The sequence below is a fragment of the Chinchilla lanigera genome, unplaced genomic scaffold (assembly GCF_000276665.1).
Source record: "Chinchilla lanigera isolate Chin_1 unplaced genomic scaffold, ChiLan1.0 scaffold00120, whole genome shotgun sequence".
Classification (NCBI taxonomy): Eukaryota; Metazoa; Chordata; class Mammalia; order Rodentia; family Chinchillidae; genus Chinchilla; species Chinchilla lanigera.
The window spans coordinates 3,192,870-3,201,323 of NW_004955521.1; positions in this window are offsets into that span (position 1 = coordinate 3,192,870).

Below are 8,454 nucleotides of genomic sequence, written 5' to 3' on the forward strand. Positions count from 1 at the left end.
TATTTAAAATATTTGTAAATTACTGTCTTTTGGATCAAACAATGTATACATAAGGGTCAAAGTTTGAAGCCAAAATTCATTGCTTAAATTTTCTAAGGAATAAGATTTGCCTGTTGTGCCAAGAAGACATTTTATTTCAGGAATTCCAGCATTTATTTATTGATAATCTGGGAAATATCTAATTCACTTCTTGAAATGGTCATTAAAAAAATCTGTATCCAATAAGCTGACATATGCTGACTATTATAATACTTCACAATCGTAGTGGTACATTAGAATCACATGTCGGAGATTTTACAAACTGCATGTGCCCTGCTCCCAAGGTTTAAATGTAATTGATCCAAATGGAACGCAGACAACATATTCTAACAAATCTCCCCACTTATTTCTTACGTGTATCCAGCTTGAGAACTACTGCAGTCGTCTATTGACTGGATAGTCTCACAGTTTCAGAGTAGTCATTATAACTGGAAAACTTTGCATTGGAACCTACTTATGGATACATAATGGGTCATAGTCAGTATCACAGTAAAGCTGTGTATAAAATTGTATCATGGTAGAATTAGAAGAATATTTAATTTTCTTTTCTTTTTTCTTTTTTTTTTTTTTTTTTGGTACCAGGAATCAAACTCATGATCTGACACTTACCAGGCAGGCCTTGCACCACTGAGCTATATCCCTGACTCTGGAAGAGTATTTGAAAAGAACACTTCTCAGTGGTATAGATGAATAGGAATCTCCCAAAATGGAATGCTAGATACTGGTTAGTCCAAATTAATATGCCATAGAATTATTTTTCAGTGTTTATTCTATTTGGAATGTAGATCATCCAAAGTGAAATCTATTTGGGTTCATTCCAAAGAGTTGTGGAGAAAGCCATCCAAGGGCTTAGGAGAAACAAGACCACAAGTCTAGATAATAGATAACAGAGAGAAGAAACCTTGAGGAGACTGGAAGATTCAAGGTCTGCTCCAACAGCAGAGGCTGAACAAGACAGAGGCAAGAACTCAAGACAGAATCTGGACCAAAAGAAGTCATAATTTAGCTCAAAATTCTGGGAATAGGAACAGAATTACAGAAATAATGATACAGATGTTGGAGCTACTTTTTTGAGTTGGTGAATGGCATACTTCCTGTGTAAGGTGGATACTACTCAGCTTGGGTATACTACTACTCAAGCAGGCAAGATAATGTATCTAGCTAGAATCAGGCAGAAATGAGGTGGGGAAGTGAGAGTCAACACAGCTCAATAGGAACTTTGATTCCTAACAGAATCCTCCGGGACACCCTAGTAAAGGGAAACCCTAACCAGATGTTCTGATTATCTTGATTAGTGAGTAGATCAGAATATTAGAGTAGGGCTTATTGGTTCCCCCAGAGTGGTGAAAATAAGTACCAGATGGCTCTCCTGACCTAGATAGCTGAGGAAACATTACCCTGCCCCTGCTTTCTGCTTCTGTCCATAAAAATAATTTAGAAAAAATCCTGAATTTGAAAAGATTTACTATTGTCACTTCCAATGCTATTAGGATATTGACTTCAGTAAGAGAATTAACTTTTATTATTCTTCAGATCATACCATTTAGTTTTCTTGGTGTTCCTACCAAACATATTATCTCTTGATTTGAAAGACATTATGGTGTATTTTTTTCTTTCTGAAAAATAAAAGTTATAAGAACAAAATATTTTGAATTAATTGATAGGAATGAAATAGAAGACAACAGGTTCATCTTTTAAATAGATGAAATAAGTTTACGTCCTCTCCATATATTTTTATTATTTAAGAATCTTTTCATATTTAAGACAAATCATGCTATAAAATATAAGAAGATTTTGGAATCATATGTTCTCTTTTATAGGTTTCTAGAAAAGAAAATTTCATATATCAGTATAATAACTTTCCACCTAAAGCTGCATGAATTCAAGGCAAAGTTTCTGTTCACTCTTACCCAACCCCTTCTGCATCCTACAATTGCACATAACTAATTCTTTTGAAGAGTTTGATTCAATAATGTAATCATCATTCTTGCACACTCTTATAGAAGCCGATGCTTCAAAGACTCAGAAGGATACTGGAAATGACCTACTTATGCCAACAAAGTTTGTTTTTAATGTATTTAGTGATTTAGAGAAGCATTTTAAAAACCGACAATTCATCTTATCCCTGGGTATTAGTAGAAGTCTAATCTTGATAGGGTTTAAAATTGCTTCACTTATGTGAGATCTACAACATTCTGATTTTTTTGGAGCTACAAGAACAAGTATAGAAATCTATTTCTGAAAGATTTACAGTATTAATAACTCCAGGCTATTTTAAGTCACAGATAATCTTTATGGAAGAAGTACAAAGATTATAGAGTAATTCTTCTTTCTCCTAGAATTGCAAGATATTTTACTTATAAGTTATTTGAAGAATACAGTGTATTCACACTTCAAGAATATGCCTAAGGTCATTAATTCCTTTTAAAAATTCTTTCCATCTGTGCTTAATTGTTCAATACAAAAAAAAAAAAAAAAAAGAATTTCCACAGAATTCATCAGGTCCAAACAGGACTTGAAATTGAAACTTATTTGGTAGTTTGAGGTATATAGTCCTCCAAATAAACCTAATAAATTCTCAGTTTTGAGGGAATAGACTAAAAGCATCTCTAGATAAAATGTAGGCTCTTCAGACATGTGTATGAATGTTCACAGCAACATATTCTTAATGGTCAACACTTGGAAACAGCTCTATTGTCCATAAATAGGAAATGAATAAGCAAATTGTAGAACAAACATAACAGACTATTCCGTAATAATAAAGACCTAGCAAGTGATACATTCAATAATGTGCTGATTGACTAGAATGTAAGTACAAAGAGTGTGATTCCAGGAAAAACTAATCTATCTGTATTAAAAATAAAAATAGACACTGCTCCTGGGACCCCAGTGCCAAGTACTGACTGGAAGAGTACATACTGGAGTGACAGCAGTATTTGGTATCTGTTAGGTGTGTTAGTTTTCCATTACTGTAACAGATAACTGATATGATAAACTTGAAAATTGATGAGGTTTATTTTGGCTCACAAATTTTGAGATACTAGCCCATGAATGGTCGGAACTGTCACTGTTGTGTTGCTGGTGAAGCAGTACCTAACGGCAGGAAGCCCTCAGTTAGTACGCGAAGAGGAAAAAGAGGAAAAGGCTGGGCGTCTGACTGCCCCTTCAAAGGCCTGTCTCCTAGGACTTGAAGACCTCCTGCTTTGCTCTGTCTATTAAAATTTCCACCATCACCCAAAGGTGCAAAACTGGGGGCCAGGCGTTACCCAGATAACCTTGGCGGGGGTTACTCAAAATCCAAGCTACCTACTAGGAGTTCTGATAACACAGATGTTAACAGTTTATAAAACACAGAATGTACATTTAAGATCTATGTTTCTCATTGTGTACTGATTTGACATCATAAGAATAGGACTGTAGATGACTATTCGAATGCTAATTAATGATATGCATGAGAAAGTATTTAGGGGGAATCGTACTGATGTCTGCAATGTATTTTCAGTTGCATCAGAAAAATACGATGACTTGATCACTGTCTAGAGGGATGAGTAGACAGATGGAAAGAGGATAAAGCATGCACAGTAAAATGTTAATGATAGAACTTAGGTGCTAGTATACAGATGTTCTCTGTAATGTTCCTTCAACATTGCTGCATCTTAAAAACTTTTCATAGTAAAATATGGTGAAAGTATGGGAGAGAAGGGCCACTTTGCAGAAAAATGTGTGAAATGTATAAATGATTTTCTTAAGAAGTTTTGATGTGCTGATGACCACTTTACATACTGAAATACATGCAGACATCACAGAATAGCGTTCAAGAGTCAACGCTCACTGGGAAAATTGAAGGTAGTGCCCTGTTCTGTGTATCTGATACTTACCTGGCTAAAACACTGGACAGCATATTTTTCTAGACTTTACAAATACATCCTTCATTACTTTGTAATTTAAAGTGCATCACACTAACTGGCGATGTTATTTATTTTTTGAAATTAGAAACCAAAAAGAAATGAAAATATTTTGTTCTTCAAATACTCTAATGGCTCTTGAGAAGTTTATTGCTTTGTTTTTAGCCAATATGTCTGGTCTTCTGTGGGACAATATTCTTTACATTCCCTCCCCCCCCCTCTCTGAGACAGTCACTCACAAATCTTACTGAGGGCTGGGGATTTAGCTCAGCGGCACAGTGCCTACCTGCCAAGTGCAAGGATGTGAGTTCAATTCCTGGTACCAGAAAAAAAAAAACAAAAAAAAAGAAAAACCCAGAAATCTTACTGACTTTCTTGGTCGAAAAAGTATGGTCATGTGGTTTTTGGACAATAAGTAAAAGTACTTAAGTTGACTTACAAGCAGCCTGGGCTAACTTAACATGATCCCTGCAAACACCTCATTATTAAGGTGCCCTTTGGTTGTCTGAAGCTAGCTGCCATCTGAAATATTCACAGTTTTTAGAAAATGAAGGTCAGTATATAGGTGAGCTTTGAGATGATTGATAGTAGTCACAGTTTTGCAAAGTTTACGGGAAGAATACAGCTCTCTCAGGGCACTGTACATTGTCAAATTCAATACATCTTGCCCTTGTAAATGTTTCTTGTGATTTATATTTATATGTTGCTGAATAAACAACCTTTCCATAATGTTTTATTCAATATGAAATGTTAAGAGTTGGGGGTGTTTATTGAGGTTTTTGTTTATTTTTGTGGTCCTGGAGATTGAAGCTTTTTCTCTTCACTACATCCCAACCCTTTTCACTTAAAATTTTAAGACTTGGTGCTCAGGCCAGACTCTCATTTGCAATCTTCCTGCCTCAGTTGCCCAGATTGCTGAAATTACACTAAGACCAGCCATTACAATAAGAAATCTTTGTGTAATGTTGTCTCTGGTGTTAAAACCTTTCCACCGTACCAACTGCCCTTCGGCTGCAATAGAGCTCTGCAAGGTGAAGGATGAAGCTGAAATTTGTGTCCTCAGTTTGTGGTGGTTTTCATTATCGGAGTGTAAAAAACATGCAGTTGCTTTGCTGTGGTTTCTCAGAGTGGCTATAACAAGACTGAGCTACACATCTACTAACAACTAAGAAATTTGATGCAAATGTGCTGCTGATGATAAAAATTTATGTTGTTTCATTTTTTTCTGTCCCTTATAATACAGGTGTCTTGTGACTAGTCTGTTATATCTTTCTTGATTTAACACATATCTTAAAGAGAACAATGATTGAATGTGTTGGCTCTCCTTTTGTTATAGCAGCTTCAGGTTTACTGGAGGCAAGGAAACCCAGTAGCCCTCAAAGAGGTGGAGGGAACCACTTCACTACGCCGCAGCCTCAGAGGAGCTGCATACTCCAAAGTCTGAGGCCTGAGCCTTTGTTGGGGCTGTCATATACAGAAGTTTTAGGTGGGAACCCGCAGGCTGAGTCACAGAGGCAGCATGGGGTGTGGTTAAGTCTAGGGGGATAGAGACAGGCTGTACAAGCAAGACGCCAGAAGCACAGAGACAGTTGCTTTGTGCAAGCTCTCCATTTTGGTCTTAGGCTTCAGTTTCCCAAAGTTTTGTTCTCCTCATCACTTTTGTTCCCTTTCCCTCCCAATATTTTTATCTCAGAGAGATAGGACTAGTTGGACCAAAAAAAGGTCTCATCAAACAGGGGAAATAGCAACTAATTTATTATTTATGTGTATGGCGCTTTTTGGTACATAGCTTTTGGGAGTTTTTTGAAAGCAATTGGACTGTCAGAAACAGATAGACACAACACATGCTCCAGTTAATCTTTTTCATTGTTAAAAGCCAGACTGTTTTAAAAAGTGCCTTTTTTAGTATAACAGTAAGAGTTTCTATACAAATTAGCTGAAATAGTATTCAGTCTCTACAAACAGCTTGTAATGCATCCAGAAAAAAAAGTTATTTTTATCTACCATTTTCATGAAAGCCATGAACCTTGCGTATATAAGTAAATTACATGTACTGCTTTATTTTATTACGTCCTGTGTTATTCTTTTTTCATTGTTCATAATAAATAGGAGTTTCTACATTTAGAAGAATCTACACAATTGTTCTCATTTATTTCACACTAAGTTTATATGTATTCATGCCATTTTCATATGCTTTCACACAAATCTTCTATTCAATTAGCCATCTGGAGTGAAGAGGCTTTCTTTCTACACTATTTGATATATTGGGGACTTCAATTTGTCTAAGTGTTTTATTGTAGTCCGAATTTTTTCTCTGTCCATAGTATATGTTCTTTTTCTTTTTACTTTTTCCATATTCCTGTAAAAGTGTTCACTTTCTTAACATAAATGTTCAAAACCACAAGGAGACCTAAAGCCAAGAAATCAAAACTCATATGTCTTGACTTTCAATCTTGGGTTCTTTGCAGGACTGTCTATAATTTTAATCTATTATTTCTCAACTGTTGACTTTAATCCATAGGTAAGGAAATTACTAATTCTGTGCAGATGAATAGTTGAGTTATGTACACTGTAACTATAAAGAGTTTAGTTGGAAGTGGTTTTTCTTATGGATCCTAGACATATAGTTCCGAAGCTGAACTTTCTTAAGTACCTGTTTGCAGTACGTAATGCTTACCATCCTCATGTGGAGCTCGTGGGTGTACATAACACACCTTAAGTCCTGTTCTCATCCCAGTTCCTTCCCCTCCCTCCTTGCTCTTTATCCCTTTCCCAAGTGAGAAAGATCTATTTCCCTACTTCCTATTATTTCCTTTATTTTGCTCTGTGTTTATAATGTTAATTTGTCATACAGTAGAAACCATGTGATATTTAAGCTTGTGTGTCTGAAAAAGTAAAAGACCTGTATAATCCTCTCTCCCCATCTCTCTTTCCCGTTTTCTCTCCTCTCCACTGTGGATCTGTCTGCCTCTCTACTCCCACTTCTACTTTCCTGATTCCCTGTCTCCCTTCCTCTCTTGCCAAGAGCACCCAAAATTGATCTTAAAATCAGAGCAACTGATTTTGTCTGTTTCAATTTATAGCTTATTAGAATGAGTCATCAGACTCATCCCTCGCGTTGCTTTTCACCTGCATGAACCCTACCAAGCAGTTCATTCTGACAGCAGCAGAGTCATGTGTCTCCACGAGAGACGGGGCCAAGGGAGGGACCGGGAGTAGGGGGCTCACACATTCAGTTCTCCCTTGCATCCACATGCTTCTTTCAGTAAGACGTTACCATACAATCTGGAGGGGCTGAAACAGTTTTTTAAACAAGAATTACATAACTAACTGACCTTCACTAGCTCTATAGATATAATTTTTATTATAAGCAAAGCAATATTTATTAAACAGTCTGGAACTATTTCCCTCTCTCTTATATCAAGCACCCTTATATCAAGCACCATAAAAACACTGGTACTGTAGGAATTTGATTGTTACAATAAAAAGTAGAATACAAAGGCTGGGGATTTAGCTCAGCAGCACAGCGCCTGCCTGGCAAATGCGAGGTCGTGAGTTCGATTCCCAGAACCGGTAAAAAACAAACAAAAAAACCAACTAAACAAACAAAAAAAAAGTAGAATACAGAATATTTATTGTGTGCTTGCTATGTCCTATGTGTGATTCTAGGGTGTACATGGATTATCTAATTTAATTTCCCCAACAGTTTTGTGATATATTACATACCCATTATTCAGATGTAAAGACTCATTATATAGAACTATAAAGAAACAGAGCCAGGATTCAAATCAGGCCAGTTGACTCCAGAGTTGAGGCCTTACCTGAGCATCAGGAGTTACTTCATTGCATGTTTATGTTTAGCCCTAACATTTCTCCTCAGTATAACTTTTAGGATCTTGTGACCAAGTAATTAGACACGAGGGTGGCTACCACAACCACACGACTGCTATCAATCTAGGATGAGCTCATTCTTACTCGTACACTGTTTTTAATTTACAACCCTCAGCCTTTTTTTTTTTCAAATCTTCCTGTCTCAGCCTCATAGAATGCTGAGATTACAAGGGTGCACCACTGCGACGCTGATGATGACACTTTTTCTCATTTTTATTATTAAAAGTACATGTGTGCAGTACATAATGATTACATTCATTGTGAAGAGTTGGTACATGCACGTAATGATACAGGAAAATAGAAACTCCCAACCTGAGTGATATCTAGGACTAGTTCCTGTTCTTTATAATTGAAGAATGAATTTTAGAAACAATGGAGGTTAAGAGCAGAACATATTTATCAAGGGAAAGAAAGCTTCTGTCCAAAAGAGGAACAGAAGCCCCCCCCCCCCAGTAGGTTGCCCAAAACTCTGCCTTTTCTAGGAACTTTTATAGAGCATAACCATGAGGTGAGGCGGGTCCCATTGGGGGGGGAAAATTGAGAAATTGCAAGGTGGGTATGAGGTGGGACAAAACTATGACCAGCCTATAAGAATTGTTCAGGTAAAATTGATTAAAAA